Raw genomic sequence first — 17793 nt, 5'->3', positions numbered from 1 at the left:
AATCTCTCTCTTTCCCAGTCTGCTGTTCCCACATGCTTCAAGATGGCCACCATTGTTCCTGTACCCAAGAAAGCAAAGGTAACTGAACTAATGAAGTGTTTTGAGAGACTAGTCAAGGATGATATCACCTCTACATTACCTGTCACCCTAGACCCACTTCAATTTGCTTACCGCCCCAATTGATCCACAGACGATGCAATCATCATCACACTGCCCTATCCCATCTGGACAAGAGGAATACCTATGTAAGAATGCTGTTCATTGACTATAGCTCAGCATTCAACACCATAGTACCCTCCAAGCTCATCATCAAGCTCGAGGCCCTGGGTCTGAACCCCGCCCTGTGCAACTGGGTCCTGGACTTCCTGATGGGCCGCCCCCAGGTGGTGAAGGTAGGAAACAACATCTCCACTTCGCTGATCCTCAACACTGGGGCCCCACAAGGGTGCGTGCTCAGCCCCCTCCTGTACTCCCTGTTCACCCATGACTGCGTGGCCAAGCACGCCTCCAACTCAATCATCAAGTTTGCAGACGACACAACAGTAGTAGGCTTGATTACCAACAATGACGAGACAGCCTACAGGGAGGAGGTGAGGGCTCTGGGAGTGTGGTGCCAGGAAAATAACCTCTCACTCAACGTCAACAAAACAAAGGAGATGATCGTGGACTTCAGGAAACAGCAGAGGGTGCACCCCCCTATCCACATCGACGGGACCGCAGTGGAGAAGGTGGAAAGCTTCAAGTTCCTTGGCGTACACATCACGACAAACTGAAATGGTCCACCCACGCAGACAGTGTGGTGAAGAAGGCGCAACAGAGCCTCTTCAACCTTCAAATTCGGCTTGGCACCTAAAACCCTCACAAACTTTTACAGATGCACAATTGAGAGCATCCTGTTGGGCTGTATCACCACCTGGTATGGCAACTGCACCGCCTGCAACCGCAGGGCTCTCCAGAGGGTGGTGCGGTCTGCCGAACGCATTATCGGGGGCAAACTACCCGCCCTCCAAGACACATACAGCACCCGATGTCACAGGAAGGCCAAAAAGATAATCAAGGACATCAACCACCCGAGCCACTGTCTGTTCACCCCGCTATCATCCAGAAGGCGAGGTCAGTACAGGTGCATCAAAGTTGGGACCGAGAGAATGAAAAACAGCTTCTATCTCAAGGCCATCAGACTGTTAAATAGCCATCACTAGCACATTAGAGGCTGCTGCTGCCTATTGAAATCACTGGCCACTCTAAGAAATGGAACACTAGTCACTTTAATAATGTTTACAGTCACTTTAATAATGTTTACATATCTTGCACTACTCATCTCATATGTATATACTGCATTCTATTCTATAATATTCTACTGTATTTTAGTCCATGCCGCTCTGTCATTGCTTGTCCATATATGTATATTTTCTTAAATTCCATTCCTTAATAGTTTTGTGTGTATTATGTATATGTTGTGAAATTGTTAGATATTACTTGTTAGATATTACTGCACTGTCTGAGCTAAAAGCACAAGCATTTCACTACACCCGCTATAACATCTGCTAAACACATGTATGTGACAAATAAAATTTGATTTGATTTGAAACCAATGCCTGTAATCATTGAACAGACATAGAAAACAGACATTAAACAAACATAAATAGAACAATGATGGTATTTAAAACCATGGTTTCAAGAGAAATGTATGAAATGTCTATCATTATAGTTTGCCATAAGTAAGGTGCAGCTGTAGAAACTACTTTCTTCAACAATCGTTCATAACGCAGCAGATCTTGACTGGCTTTGTTGGAAAAATGTACTGTTCTATATCCAGAAATGAACAGTGGTCGAATTTGCAAGCTAGCTAGCCAAATGTTACCAAGCTGATTACTCAATATTAATTACAGTGGGGAAAAAATTATTTAGTCAGCCGCCAATTGTGCAAGTTCTCCCACTTAAAAAGATGAGAGAGGCCTGTAATTTTCATCATAGGTACACGTCAACTATGACAGACAAAATGAGAAAAAAAAATCCAGAAAATCACATTGTAGGATTTTTAATGAATTTATTTGCAAATTATGGTGGAAAATAAGTATTTGGTCAATAACAAAAGTTTCTCAATACTTTGTTACATACCCTTTGTTGGCAATGACACAGGTCAAACGTTTTCTGTAAGTCTTGACAAGGTTTTCACACACTGTTGCTGGTATTTTGGCCCATTCCTCCATGCAGATCTCCTCTAGAGCAGTGATGTTTTGGGGCTGTCGCTGGGCAACACAGACTTTCAACTCCCTCCAAAGATTTTCTATGGGGTTGAGATCTGGAGACTGGCTAGGCCACTCCAGGACCTTGAAATGCTTCTTACGAAGCCACTCGTTCGTTGCCCGGGCGTTGTGTTTGGGATCGTTGTCATGCTGAAAGACCCAGCCACATTTCATCTTCAATGCCCTTGCTGATGGAAGGAGGTTTTCACTCAAAATCTCACGATACATGGCCCCATTCATTCTTTCCTTTACACGGATCAGTCGTCCTGGTCCCTTTGCAGAAAAACAGCCCCAAAGCATGATGTATCCACCCCCATGCTTCACAGTAGGTATGGTGTTCTTTGGATGCAACTCAGCATTCTTTGTCCTCCAAACACGACGAGTTGAGTTTTTACCAAAAAGTTATATTTTGGTTTCATCTGACCATATGACATTCTCCCAATCCTCTTCTGGATCATCCAAATGCACTCTAGCAAACTTCAGACGGGCCTGGACATGTACTGGCTTAAGCAGGGGGACACGTCTGGCACTGCAGGATTTGAGTTCCTGGCGGCGTAGTGTGTTACAGATGGTAGGCTTTGTTACTTTGGTCCCAGCTCTCTGCAGGTCATTCACTAGGTCCCCCCGTGTGGTTCTGGGATTTTTGCTCACCGTTCTTGTGATCATTTTGACCCCACAGGGTGAGATCTTGCGTGGAGCCCCAGATCGAGGGAGATTATCAGTGGTCTTGTGTGTCTTCCATTTCCTAATAATTGCTCCCACAGTTGATTTCTTCAAACCAAGCTGCTTACCTATTGCAGATTCAGTCTTCCCAGCCTGGTGCAGGTCTACAATTTTGTTTCTGGTGTCCTTTGACAGCTCTTTGGTCTTGGCCATAGTGGAGTTTGGAGTGTGACTGTTTGAGGTTGTGGACAGGTGTCTTTTATACTGATAACAAGTTCAAACAGGTGCCATTAATACAGGTAACGAGTGGAGGACAGAGGAGCCTCTTAAAGAAGAAGTTACAGGTCTGTGAGAGCCAGAAATCTTGCTTGTTTGTAGGTGACCAAATACTTATTTTCCACCATCATTTGCAAATAAATTCATAAAAAATCCTACAATGTGATTTTCTGGATTTCTTTTCTCATTTTGTCTGTCATAGTTGACGTGTACCTATGATGAAAATTACAGGCCTCTCTCATCTTTTTAAGTGGGAGAACTTGCACAATTGGTGGCTGACTAAATACTTTTTTTCCCCACTGTAACTTGGCTAACGTTTGATGGCTAGCATCATTTCGCCCAAATCATTCATCACACTCACTATCTGATTTAAAGGAAGCATAGATAAAGTGTCACAAGCCGGGTTAGAACTCCGGTCTCAGATGTGTAGAGCTGGGGGTACTACCCCTTAGCCACAGAGGAGATGTTGTAGGACCCAAATGAAACACCCAAGGCAATACTCCAGGCAAGTAGATTTAATATTCCAAAACAGGAGGGTCAAAACAAAACAACTCCACGAGGGGAGAAAAACAAACTAAAGATAACTTCAACAACTTACTAGGACAGACACGGTGAGACAAAGCAGGAGACACACAGTCAGGACGCAATAACCAAGTGAGAAACAAGGGGAAAACACACAGCTAAAATACACAAGGGGAAACAAGGCACAGGTGACATGGATAAGCTAATTAGGACACATGAGGAAGAACTAAGGCAGAGGGGAACACAGCTGACCTCTAGAGGCCAGGAGACAAACAGGAGAAGCAGGAAGCTGACAGGACCCCCTCCTCTAGGAACGACTCCTGACGTTCCTTCCAGAACACCCTGGCCTCAGGGTGCGAAAATCTCGGATCAACCCTGGGTCCAGGATGTCCCTGGCTGGAACCCAGGAGCGCTCCTCTGGCCCGTAGCCCTCCCAGTCCACCAGATACTGCAGAGAGTTCTGGACCCTCCGGGAGTCCAGTATCCGGCGGACTGTGTAGGCTGGCTGGCCGTCTATGATCCTGGGAGGTGGCGGGGGTCTGTGTGGGGGGGCAAAAGGAGAAGACAAGACAGGTTTAAGGAGTGAAACATGGAAAGTGGGGTTAACTCTAAGGGAGCGAGGCAGAACCAAACGATACGATACAGGGTTAACCTTTCTAGCAATGCGGAACGGGCCGATGTATCTCTGGGAAAGCTTCTTGGATTCGACCCGGAGGGGCAAGTTCTTAGTGGCCAACCAAACTCTCTGACCAGCTCGGAAACTAGGGGCCGTCCGGCGGTGGCGATTAGCCTGACTTTGGTATCTCTGGGAGGTCCGAAGGAGGGTACACCTGGCCTTCTTCCAGGTCCGCCTACAGCGTTGGACAAAGCGCTGGGCCGAGGGAACACCAACTTGCGCCTCTTCCTCTGGAAATAATGGAGGGTTGTAACCGAACTGGCATTCGAAGGGGGACAATCCGGTGGCTGAGGACTGGAGGGTGTTGTGGGCATATTCAGCCCAAATGATATAGGTGGCCCAAGACGTGGGATTACTGGCCGCCATACACCGCAGGGTGGTCTCCAGATCCTGATTAATCCGTTCCGTTTGGCCATTAGACTCTGGATGGAATCCTGACGATAGGCTGGCTGTGGCCCCAATAAGCCTGCAGAAGGCCCCCCAAAACCGGGACGAGAATTGGGGACCTCGGTCAGAGACCACGTCCAGGGGAATGCCAAATATCCGGAAGACATGGTTCATGAGGAGCTCAGCAGTCTCCTTAGCCGAGGGCAGCTTGGGCAGGGGAATAAACCGGGCAGCCTTAGAGAAACGGTCTACCACCACAAGGATGACGGTGTTGCCCAGGGATAGAGGAAGTCCCGTAACAAAGTCCAGAGAAAGGTGTGACCATGGCCTTCGAGGAACAGGTAAGGGATGGAGCAGTCCCTGGGGTCGCTGGCGTGTCGACTTTCCCTGGTTGCACACAGGGCAGGCCTCAACATAGACCTGCACGTCCTTCTTGATGGACGGCCACCAAAACCGCCGTCGGAGGAACTCCAGTGTGCGAGCACTGCCAGGATGGCATGTCAAGGGCGACTCATGACCCCACTGCAAGACGCGGGCCCGAACCGAGAGAGGAACGTACAGGCGACCGGCAGGACCACCGCCTGGATCGGGCTCATGGGCAAGAGCTTCTCGTACCCCTCTTTCTAGTTCCCACTGAAGAGGTGCGACGATCCTAGACCTCGGAATAATCGATGCCAAGGGCTTCTCTTGTACCTCGGGAGAATAGACTCGAGACAGAGCATCCGGCTTGACGTTCTTGGTGCCAGGTCGGTAAGTCAGGATGAACTGGAATCGATTAAAGAAAAGGGACCATCGTGCTTGCCGAGGGTTCATCCGCTTAGCCTGTTGGAGATATTCCAGGTTCTTGTGGTCTGTGAGAACCTGGAAAGGGTGCTGAGCCCCCTCAAGCCAATGGCGCCACTCTTCCAAGGCCAGTTTAACCGCAAGCAACTCTAGATCCCCCACGTGGTAGTTGCGCTCGGCCTCAGACAGGCGGCGAGACATGAAGGCACAAGGGTGTAATCTCCCATCCGCACCCCTCTGTGACAGGACGGCTCCCACCCCCACCTCTGAGGCGTCCACCTCCACCACGAAAGGTCTCTCTGGGTCAGGGGTCACCAGAATCGGAGCAGAAGTGAAGCGGCGCTTGAGATCCTCGAAGGCCCCTGCTGCTTCCGGACCCCAGTGAATCTTGGTCCCTCCTCCCTTGGTAAGCGTCGTCAAGGGGGCTACCACCGAGCTGAAATTCTTGATGAACTTCCGATAGAAGTTAGAAAAGCCAATGAACCGTTGAACCTCCTTGACCGTGGCAGGTGTGGGCCAATCGTGGACCGCCTTGACCTTCTTGGGATCCATCTCTAGGTGCCCGGGAGTGACAATAAACCCGAGAAACTGAGTCTGAGAAACATGAAATTCACACTTCTCAGGCTTAACGTAGAGGTGATTGTCAAGGAGCCTCTGGAGAACCCGGCTAACATGCCCCTCATGCTCCTTCAGTGACCTCGAGAAGATGAGGATATCGTCCAGGTACACGAAGACGAACAGATTAAGCATATCCCGGAGAACATCATTAATCAGGGCTTGGAATACTGCGGGGGCATTGGTGAGCCCGAACGGCATCACCCGATATTCATAGTGTCCCGTGGGCGTGTTGAACGCCGTCTTCCATTCGTCTCCTGGCCGGATCCGCACGAGATGGTAAGCATTGCGGAGATCCAGCTTAGTAAAAATGGAAGCCCCTTGAAGCAGCTCAAAAGCAGTGGCCATGAGAGGAAGAGGGTATCGATTCCGAACCGTGATCTTGTTGAGTCCCCGGTAATCAATACAAGGCCTCAGACCCCCGTCTTTCTTTTCAACAAAAAAGAAGCCCGCCCCAGCCGGGGAAGTAGAGGCATAGATGAGGCCGGCTGCCAAGGACTCCTTAATGTAGGTGTCCATAGCTGCGTGCTCGGGGGAGGACAAGGAAAAGATCCGACCCCTAGGAGGGCAGCACCCAGGGAGTAGATCAATGGCACAGTCATAAGTGCGATGAGGCGGTAAGGCAGTAGCCCGGGCCTTGCTGAACACTGCTTTGAACCGATGGTAAACACTGGGGACTCGGGAGACGTCAACAGACTCTTGAAACTGGGTACTAGGGGCTGAGGAACTCTGAAGCATGCAGGTGAGTTGGCAAGTGGGACCCCAGCTAAGAATGGTGCCAGTAGGCCAGTCGATCTGGGGATTATGTCTGCATAGCCAAGGGTGACCCAGGATAATAGGATACTCGGGAGAGTCAATGAGATAAAAGGTCTCCTCCTGCTGGTGTTGAGAGATGGTAAGTCGCAGGGACTTAGTCGCCTCAGTAACTTTTCCTGGTTCCAGAGGTCTGCCATCTAAGGCTGTAACTGCCTGGGGTTGAGGAAGTAGTTGGGTAGGGATCTTAAGTTCCTTAGCCAAGGTTACATCCATAAAATCACCTGCGGCACCGGAATCGATCATAGCCTGGACCCGATGCTGGTGGCCCTCCCAGGACAGAGTGGCTGGAATAGCTAGGACCGCGTTAGTAGGAGGAGCTCTAACTTTCCCCATCACAACCCTCCTGTAGCTGGGCGGGGACAGGCGTTTCCCGAAAGCTCGGGGCAAGTAGGGCGGAAGTGGCCGGCAACCCCGCAGTAGAGGCACCGACGCTCCCTCATGCGACGTTCCCTTTCGTTGGAAGAAAGCCTGGAACGGCCTAACTGCATGCTCTCCGGGGAATCCTGGGGCAGTTCAGGAGCCGGGGCAGCTCTGAATGACGGAGTCCAAACAGGAGAAACAGAGCTGCTCAGAGGAACTTGGGACTGAGACACCTGACGGCGAGCCGTTCTCCGCTCTCTTAGACGATTGTCCAGGCGGATGGCCAAGGCTATGAGGGACTCGAGATCTTCAGCTGGTTCACGGGTGGCTAACTCATCTTGAAGGGGCTCAGATAACCCTCCCTGAAAGCAGACCCTCAGCGCTTCATCATTCCATCCGCTCCTTGCTGCTATGGTTCGGAACTCAATGGCAAAATCTGCCGTGCTTCGGGGGCCCTGACGGAGAGACAGTAGGCGCTTGGAAGCCTCCCGCCCACTGACAGGATGATCGAACACCCGCTTGAACTCTTCTACAAATGCAGCGTGGGAGTCACAACAGGCCTCCTGGGACTGCCACACCGCAGAGGCCCAGGCGAGCGCCTTGTCTGAAAGAAGGGTAATGAGGTAGGCAATCTTGGAACGGTCTGTGGGAAAACTTGAGGGTTGGAGCTCGAAGGTGAGGGAGCATTGGGTGAGGAAACCCTGACAAGAGCTTGGATCCCCAGAAAAGGGCTTGGGAGGTGGTAGTCGGGGCTCCGCCAACCGAGAAGGCCTGTCGTCACTGGGAGGTGACCGGGGGGAAGGGGGAGAACCAAGGAGGCGTTCAAAGAGCTGGTGAAGGGAACTCATCATTTCGGCCAGGAGTTGAGAATGTCTAGCCATCAGCTCCTCTTGTCGGCTGAGAACGGCTTCATGGCGCTGGAAAGAAGCCTCATGTCGAATGATCACCGCCAACAGGTCCTGGGAACTGAGTGTTTCTGGGTCCATGATTGACTTGGTTATTCTGTCACAAGCCGGGTTAGAACTCCGGTCTCAGATGTGTAGAGCTGGGGGTACTACCCCTTAGCCACAGAGGAGATGTTGTAGGACCCAAATGAAACACCCAAGGCAATACTCCAGGCAAGTAGATTTAATATTCCAAAACAGGAGGCAAAACAAAACAACTCCACGAGGGGAGAAAAACAAACTAAAGATAACTTCAACAACTTACTAGGACAGACACGGTGAGACAAAGCAGGAGACACACAGTCAGGACGCAATAACCAAGTGAGAAACAAGGGGAAAACACACAGCTAAAATACACAAGGGGAAACAAGGCACAGGTGACATGGATAAGCTAATTAGGACACATGAGGAAGAACTAAGGCAGAGGGGAACACAGCTGACCTCTAGAGGCCAGGAGACAAACAGGAGAAGCAGGAAGCTGACATAAAGTGCTATAGTTATCTAGAAATCGTTTAATAATTTAGCTTGCGTTCCATTGTGTTGGTGCTGTCATCTTCAGGACAGGAATACCGGCTTACTTAACGGAGGAATAAACACACATGTTCATCGTTGGTGTTTCAACCAGAACGCGGGAAAATGCCCTTTCTTTATTTTCGCACATGCGCAGTTGTACATCTCTCATAGGGCATAACTGTACCAGTGTAAGAACACAATTTATAACATATTAGTCTATATGTTAACACATTGGCTAAGAGAACTAGTTAGCTAGCTAGTAAACTATTTTCATCATTTACACGTAGCTAGCTATACAGAGAACTAATTGATGTTTGAAACATTTCTTTACCTGATGGACTGGTTGTGCAGCTGGTTGTGATGTTGCTGCCGATGCTCTGGAGGTTGTTGTCGATAAAATGTCACGTAATGTAGAACTAGTGCCAGCCCGGGCTGCAGCTTTGTATCTCTCCCCCTTCACGTGGCTCTTCAGGGCCGATTCACCCATGCTCGCAATGTCAAAGCCTTGGACGCATTTTTTGCACCTTGCACGGTGTGTACTGTACTGCTAGCCCAGAGTGGTGGCATGATCCACTAAAGGGATCTAATCCACGGCATCAGCATGTGGTGGCTGCGAGGTCGAATCCCATTCAGGGGTATTCATGGATGCCAAAGGAAGCCAGGCTTCCCAAAAAAATAAACAAAGTAATTTATCTTTCATCTCTCTGTGTTTCATACATTTTCTTCAATTCGCAAAGGGCTGAATGTATCTCACCGGAGATAGCATTAGAGCAAACAAAACAGCGCCCCTCTGTGTAGTGTATCTATCTCATGCTGTCTGGTCAAAAGGATTATGACATTGTTGCCGCCCATAGCATTGATGCAAGTAAGTTAATCTTTTTTATTTGACGGATTCTTTCTCGCTGATGAAAGATAAGGGCCATATGTTTCGAAAACCATATCGCAAGGGATGATTATTGATGTTTCTAAATGTTAAAACACAGCGTTGGAATTGTAGTTCACATGAGGTAGTTGTAATCAATGACGTACAACGCTTTGTTTGATCACATGCTTTTTCAAACTGTGTGCTGCAAAATGCGAGATCCCACAGATTTCGCCGTGGTTCTGGTACTTTCTTCGATTCCAAGCTGCTTTCAAATACCGACCTCTACTGGACACTGTACTTACAAATATAGTTTGGATTTTGTACAGAAAGTTTCACCTGACCTTAACACGTAGAGCAGGGTACTATGGAACATTCAAGGACGCGAGGGTATGAGGTCGAATCCATTTGAATGCACACCATTTTGATTTGTTAATGTGACACCAAACTTTCTGCACTGTTGTTCAAATAATTTGTATTATTTAGTAAAGTATAAGCTTCTGTCTTAAGCATCCTAAATAATGCCATACAGTGAGTGAAAAAAGTATTTGATCCCCTGCTGATTTTGTACGTTTGCCCACTGACAAAGAAATTATCAGTCTATAATTTTAATGGTAGGTTTATTTGAACAGTGAGAGACAGAATAACAACACAAAAATCCAGAAAAACGCATATAAAAAATGTTATAAATTGATTTGTATTTTAATGAGGGAAATAAGTATTTGACCCCCTCTCAATCAGAAAGATTTCTGGCTCCCAGGTGTCTTTTATACAGGTAACGAGCTGAGATTAGGAGCACACTCTTAAAGGGAGTGCTCCTAATCTCACCTTGTTACCTGTATAAAAGACACCTGTCCACAGAATCAATCCATCAATCAGATTCCAAACTCTCCACCATGGCCAAGACCAAAGAGCTCTCCAAGGATGTCAGGGACAATATTGTAGACCTACACAAGGCTGGAATGGGCTACAAGACCATCGCCAAGCAGCTTGGTGAGAAGGTGACAACAGTTGGTGCGATTATTCGCAAATGGAAGAAACACAAAATAACTGTCAATCTCCCTCGGCCTGGGGCTCCATGCAAGATCTCACCTCGTGGAGTTGCAATGATCATGAGAACGGTGAGGAATCAGCCCAGAACTACACGGGAGGATCTTGTCAAAGATCTCAAGGCAGCTGGGACCATAGTCACCAAGAAAACAATTGGTAACACACTACACCGTGAAGGACTGAAATCCTGCAGCGCCCGCAAGGTCCCCCTGCTCAAGAAAGCACATATACATGCCCGTCGGAAGTTTGCCAATTAACATCTGAATGATTCAGAGGAGAACTGGGTGAAAGTGTTGTGGTCAGATGAGACCAAAATGGAGCTCTTTGGCATCAACTCAACTCGCCGTGTTTGGAGGAGGAGGAATGCTGCCTATGACCCCAAGAACACCATCCCCACCGTCAAACATGGAGGTGGAAACATTATGCTTTGGGGGTGTTTTTCTGCTAAGGGGACAGGAGAGCTTCACCGCATCAAAGGGACGATGGACAGGGCCATGTACCGTCAAATCTTGGGTGAGAACCACCTTCCCTCATCCAGGGCATTGAAAATGGGTCGTGGATGGGTATTCCAGCATGACAATGACCCAAAACACACGGCCAAGGCAACAAAGGAGTGGCTCAAGAAGAAGCACATTAAGGTCCTGGAGGGAGCTGAAGGTTCGAGTTGCCAAATGTCAGCCTCGAAACCCTAATGACTTGGAGAAGATCTGCAAAGAGGAGTGGGACAGAATCCCTCCTGAGATGTGTGCAAACCTGGTGGCCAACTACAAGAAACGTCTGACCTCTGTGATTGCCAACAAGGGTTTTGCCACCAAGTACTAAGTCATGTTTTTGCAGAGGGGTCAAATACTTATTCCCCTCATTAAAATGCAAATCAATTTATAACATGCGTTTTTCTGGATTTTGTTGTTGTTATTCTGTCTCTCACTGTTCAAATAAACCTACCATTAAAATTATAGACTGATCATTTCTTTGTCAGTGGGCAAATGTACAAAATCAGCAGGGGATCAAATACTTTTTTCCCTCACTGTAGATTCAGTTTTTGAAAAATAGTATACTTGAAGGTAAAAAATGGAAACATGATGTAAGATGCGAACCTAGTATTCCAACTGATTATAGGCTACTAAAGCCAACAACATCCCACTGTCTCAAATCCTTTTATGAAAACAGTGGGGGGGAAATGTTTTTATTTGATAATCACACGCTGCTATTTATTGCTGACCAGCAGATGCCACTGATGTTCATTGTGAACAGATAATGAAGTGCTGAGAAATTAACCGTTTTTCAACACAATTTGGTGAAAGCGCCGAAGCCTTCAGAAAGCCTTGGTTTCCCATCATTACTATTAACTAGCTTGGCTAGTGTGCGCATTAGTATCTAGCTAGCTAGTATCCTGCGAAAACAGAAAAACGTCAAATAAAGTTAACGTTACCTTTGGTCTTTTCTAGGTGACAAAATACCGATTTTATTGAAATACACATTTACTTGTTGAGAAAAGAGTTAGGGCTTTCTTCTTCTCTCTGGCGTTCACTGTTTGGGCTTTCAAAAGAGCATAGCAGCTTCTTCTTCTTCTTCTTTGGTATTATGGCGGTCTTCAAACAAATATTATAGGTGCATGCTGCCACCTACTGTATTGGCTGTGTATCAGCCTGTTATTCTGTAGTATGAATTCATTACACTTTGTGAAAAATTGCTATACCAACTAACCCTGCACCCATTAAAAACTCACCACTATTCCACTACTCTGGCCCTATCTGATCCTACTCCAGGCCAGCAGCCTGGGAGGACGGGACACTATCGTTCAAAACATATTGTAACTCTTCTGCAGTAAAATCTCATACACCCAAGTACTTCTCTGCAGCTGCCACCACAACTATCCTCTGTGATTTACATTCCATTCCTGCAGTACAACTGACAACCATGGCCAACCTTACTGAAGCACATGTTATTCCTATCACTCTCCATTGGCTTCAGCCTACTCACAGGGATCCTCACCCTGGACCCATCTTCCTCTACTACTCTTTTCACTGCCTCAGAATATGACACCTTCTGCACTACTCTGATCCTGGCAACCTCAACCTACCTTTCTCTCACCGGACACCTCTGATCTCCAGCACCATGGGTAACCCTACAGTTTATACACACAACGTTTTCCACTGATACTACACATTCCTTTGTCTCATGTCCTCCTGCACACTTCTCACATCTAGGAATCTTGCTCCTACACACTGCTGCCAGAGCATAGCATCGATATCTCCTGCGAAATTTGACAGTTCACCCGTGTACGTCGACGTCGCACAACGTCATACGTAACAGCCATGTTTGTAAGGTCAGAAATGAGTTTTGCTCGCTTGAGTGCTGTGACGAGTACTGAGGATACGAAGAGGCAGGACGCAGACGCAGGAATTAACAAAGTCAAGGTTTACTCAAACAATGACAAAGATAATTAACAAAGATAGAGTACATGACACAAAGCAAAATAATCACACACAACATCCTACAGAACCAGGGATAAATAGGGGTAGTGATGAGATGATGAGGTGTAGGTGCGCTGGAAGTGATTAGGGTGCGTTGGGTTTCCATTCCGGTGTTGCCAAGGTGGTGCGCTCAGACCGGTAGCTCAGTAGACCAGTGAATCCGAGCGCCGGAGGGGAGCAACGGGAGGAGATGTGACAAGTACCGACAACAGTAAGTCCAATACATCCACTAAACGCTTCAGCTCGCTTCTTTCCAAATGTATGCCCACTGCTATGGTAAGGAGGAGTTATGTTATGTTGATAGAGGGACACACGTGCCTCTATCTATCAGAATATGGCACACCCACCCACACAGGTTATGAGCAGAGGCATGCCCTGCCCATTGAGTGAATACAATAGGCAGTAGGTGTGTGACACTGGTGGCCGTGACACACACAGACATCCACATCATGACAATAAAACCATGATTCAGCCTCCAATAGGGACACATAACAGAGCATCAGAATAACACCATAGATGTCACTGTGTGTGTCAAATCAAATCAAATCAAATTGTATTGGCCACATGCGCCGAATAAAACAGGTGCAGACATTACAGTGAAATGCTTACTTACAGCCCTTAACCAACAGTTCATTTATTTTAAATAAAAAAGTAAAATAAAACAACAACAAAAAAAGTGTTGAGAAAAAAAGAGCAGAAGTAAAATAAAATAACAGTAGGGAGGCTATATATACAGGGGGGTACTGGTGCAGAGTCAATGTGCAGGGGCACAGGCTAGTTGAGGTAGTAATATGTACATGTGGGTAGAGTTAAAGTGACTATGCATAAATAATTAACAGAGTAGCAGCAGCGTAAAAACATGGGGTGGGGGTGGGGGGGCAGTGCAAATAGTCTGGGTAGTGTCACGCTCTGGCTCCGGGACTTTGTATTTTGAGCCAGGGTGTGTTCGTTTTGGTTGTGTTTTGTTTGGTTGGTTTGTCATTGGTTGTGTTTGGTCAAATGACTCCCAATCGGAGGTAACGAGTGTCAGCTGTCGGCTCGTTATCTCTGATTGGGAGCCATATTTAAACTGTGTGTTTTCACCTTGTGTTTGTGGGTTTTTGTTCTATGTTCAGTCGTTGTCACTGAGGACTTCATGATCGTGTTTTGTTTTGTATTCTCGTGTATTTCATTAAAGTCAATATGTTCGCTACCAACGCTGCGCTTTGGTCCTACTTCATAGACGGTCGTGACAGGTAGCCATGATTAGCTGTTCAGGAGTCTTATGACTTGGGGTAGAAGCTGTTGAGAAGTCTTTTGGACCTAGACTTGGCGCTCCGGTACCGCTTGCCGTGCGGTAGCAGAGAGAACAGTCTATGACTAGGGTGGCTGGAGTCTTTGACATTTTTGGGCCTTCCTCTGACACCGCCTGGTATAGAGGTCCTGGATGGCAGGAAGCTTGGCCCCAGTGATGTACTGGGCCGTACACACTACCCTCTGTAGTGCCTTGCGGTCGGAGGCCAAGCAGTTGCCATACCAGGCGGTGATGCAACCAGTAAGGATGCTCTCGATGGTGCAGCTGTAGAACTTTTTGAGGATCTGAGGACCCATGCCAAATCTTTTCAGTCTCCTGAGGGGGAATAGGCTTTGTCATGCCCTCTTCACGACTGTCTTGGTGTGTTTGGACCATGATAGTTCGTTGGTGGTGTGGACACCAAGGAACTTGAAGCTCTCAACCTGTTCCACTACAGCCCCGTTGGTGAGAATGGGGGTGTGCTCAGTCCTCTTTTTTTTCCTGTAGTCCACAATCATCTCCTTTGTCTTGATCACGTTGAGGGAGAGGTTGTTATCTTGGCACCACACGGCCAGGTCTCTGACCTCCTCCCTATAGGCTGTCTCATCGTTGTCGTTGATCAGGCCTACAACTGTTGTGTTGTCGTCAAACTTAATGATGGTGTTGGAGCCGTGCCTGGCCATGCAGTCATGGGTGAACAGGGAGTACAGGAGGGGACTGAGCACGCACCCCTGAGGGGCCCCCGTGTTGAGGATCAGTGTGGCAGATGTGTTGTTACCTACCCTTACCACTTGGGGGCAGCCCGTCAGGAAGTCCAGGATCCAGTTGCAGAGGGAGGTGTTTAGTCCCAGGATCCTTAGCTTACTGAAGAGCTTTGAGGGCACTATGGTGTTGAATGCTGAGCTGTAGTCAATGAATGGCATTCTCACGTAGGTGTTCCTCTAGTCCAGGTGGGAAAGGGCAGTGTGGAGTGCAATAGAGATTGCATCATCTGTGGATCTGTTGGGGCGGTATGCAAATTGGAGTGGGTCTAGGGTTTCTGGGATGATGGTGTTGATGTGAGCCATGACCAGCCTTTCAAAGCACTTCATGGCTACAGACGTCAGTGCTACGGGTCGGTAGTCATTTAGGCAGGTTATCTTAGTGTCCTTGGGCACGGGGACTATGGTGGTCTGCTTGAAACATGTTGGTATTACATACTCAGTCAGGGACATGTTGAAAATGTCAGTGAAGACACTTGCCAGTTGGTCAGCACATGCTCGGAGTACACTTCCTGGTAATCCGTCTGGCCCTGCAGCCTTGTGAATGTTGACCTGCTTAAAAGTCTTACTCACATCGGCTACGGAGAGCGTGATCACATAGTCATCCGGAACAGCTGGTGCGCTCATGCATGCTTCAGTGTTGCTTGCCTCGAAGCGAGCATAGAAGTAGTTTAGCTCGTCTGGAAGTCTTGTGTCACTGGGCAGCTCGCGGCTGTGCTTCCCTTTGTAGTCTGTAATAGTTTTCAAGCCCTGCCACATCCGACGATCGTCAGAGCTGGTGTAGTACGATTCAAACTTAGTCCTGTATTGACTCTTTGCCTGTTTGATGGTTCGTCGGAGGTCATAGCGGGATTTCTTATAAGCTTCCGGGTTAGAGTCCCGCTCCTTGAAAGCGGCAGCTCTACCCTTTAGCTCAGTACGGATGTTTCCTGTAATCCATGGCTTCTGGTTGGGTTATGTACGTACGGTCACTGTGGGGACGACATCATCGATGCACTTATTGATGAAGCCAGTGACTGATGTGGTGTACTCCTCAATGCTATCTGAAGAATCCCGGAATATGTTCCAGTCTGTGCTAGCAAAACAGTCCTGTAGCTTAGCATCTGCGTCATCTGATCACTTTTTTATTAACCGAGTCACTGGTGCTTCCTGCTTTAGTTTTTGCTTATAAGCAGGAATCAGGAGGATAGCGTTATGGTCAGATTTGCCAAATGGAGGGCGAGGGAGAGCTTTGTATGCGTCTCTGTGTGTGGAGTAAAGGTGGTCTAGAGTTTTTTTTCCTCTGGTTGCACATTTAACATGCTGGTAGAAATTAGGTAGAACGGATTTAAGTTTCCCTACATTAAAGTCCCCGGCCACTAGGAGCGCTGCATCTGGATGAGCGTTTTCCTGTTGATTTATGGCCTTGTACAACTCATTCAGTGCAATCTTAATGCCAGCATTGGTTTGTGGTGGTAAATAGACAGCTATGAAAAATATAGATGAAAACTCTCTTGGTAAATAGTGTGGTCTACAGCTTATCATAAGATACTCTACCTCAGGCGAGCAAAACCTCGAGACTTCCTTAGTATTTGATTTTGTGCACCAGCTGTTGTTTACAAATATACACAGACCGCCACCCCTTGTCTTACCGGAGTCAGCCGTTCTATCCTGCCGATGTAGCGTATAGCCCGCTAGCTGTATGAAATCCATGTCGTCGTTCAGCCACGACTCGGTGAAACATAAGATATTACAGTTTTTAATGTCCCGTTGGTAGGATAACCGTAATCTTAAATCATCCAATTTATTTTCAAATGATTGAACGTTGGCTAATAGGATTGATGGAAGAGGCAGTTTACTCGCTCGCCGTCAGATCCTTACAAGGCACCCCGATCTACGTCCACGATATCTCCGTCTCTTCCTCACGCGAATGACGGGGATTTGGGCCTTGTCGGGTGTCTGTATGATATCCTTCGAGGCCGCCTCGTTGAAGAAAAAATCTTCGTCCAATACGAGGTGAGTAATCGCTGTCCTGATATCCAGAAGCTCTTTTTGGTTATAAGAGACGATGGCAGAAACATTATGTACAAAATAAATTTCAAATAACGCGGAAAAACACACATAATAGTACAATTGGTTAGAGGGCTGTAAAACGGCAGCCATCTTCTCCGGCGCTGTCTTAGGAGCTAGGGTTGGGTTTAGGGTTAGGGTACGGGTCAGGGTTAGGGTTATGTTTAGGGTTAGGGGTTAGGGAAAATAGGATTTTGAATGGGACTGAATTGTATGTCCCCACAAGGTTAGCTGTGTAAGACTGTGTGTGTGTGCGTTGCTTTGTACTGCTTCCCCTTGATTCAGGTCATACCGAGACACAAACTCCTGACCTCCCTCCTGAAGCATTCCAACCCATCACACAACCTAAAAAGGCCTTCCTTAATGGTGCAAGGAGCGACACCTTAGGCTGAGGAGTGAGTTTCACAGATTCCCATCTGCTATACGTACATGTGTGTGTGATGTGTATATTTGAATGTGAGGATGTGTGTGGGTGCACCACAGAGATACTAACAGAGATACTATGTGCATAGTAGAG

This window comes from Coregonus lavaretus (assembly GCF_964263955.1).
Source record: "Coregonus lavaretus genome assembly, chromosome: 14".
NCBI lineage: Eukaryota > Metazoa > Chordata > Actinopteri > Salmoniformes > Salmonidae > Coregonus > Coregonus lavaretus.
This window is presented reverse-complemented; position numbering follows the sequence as displayed.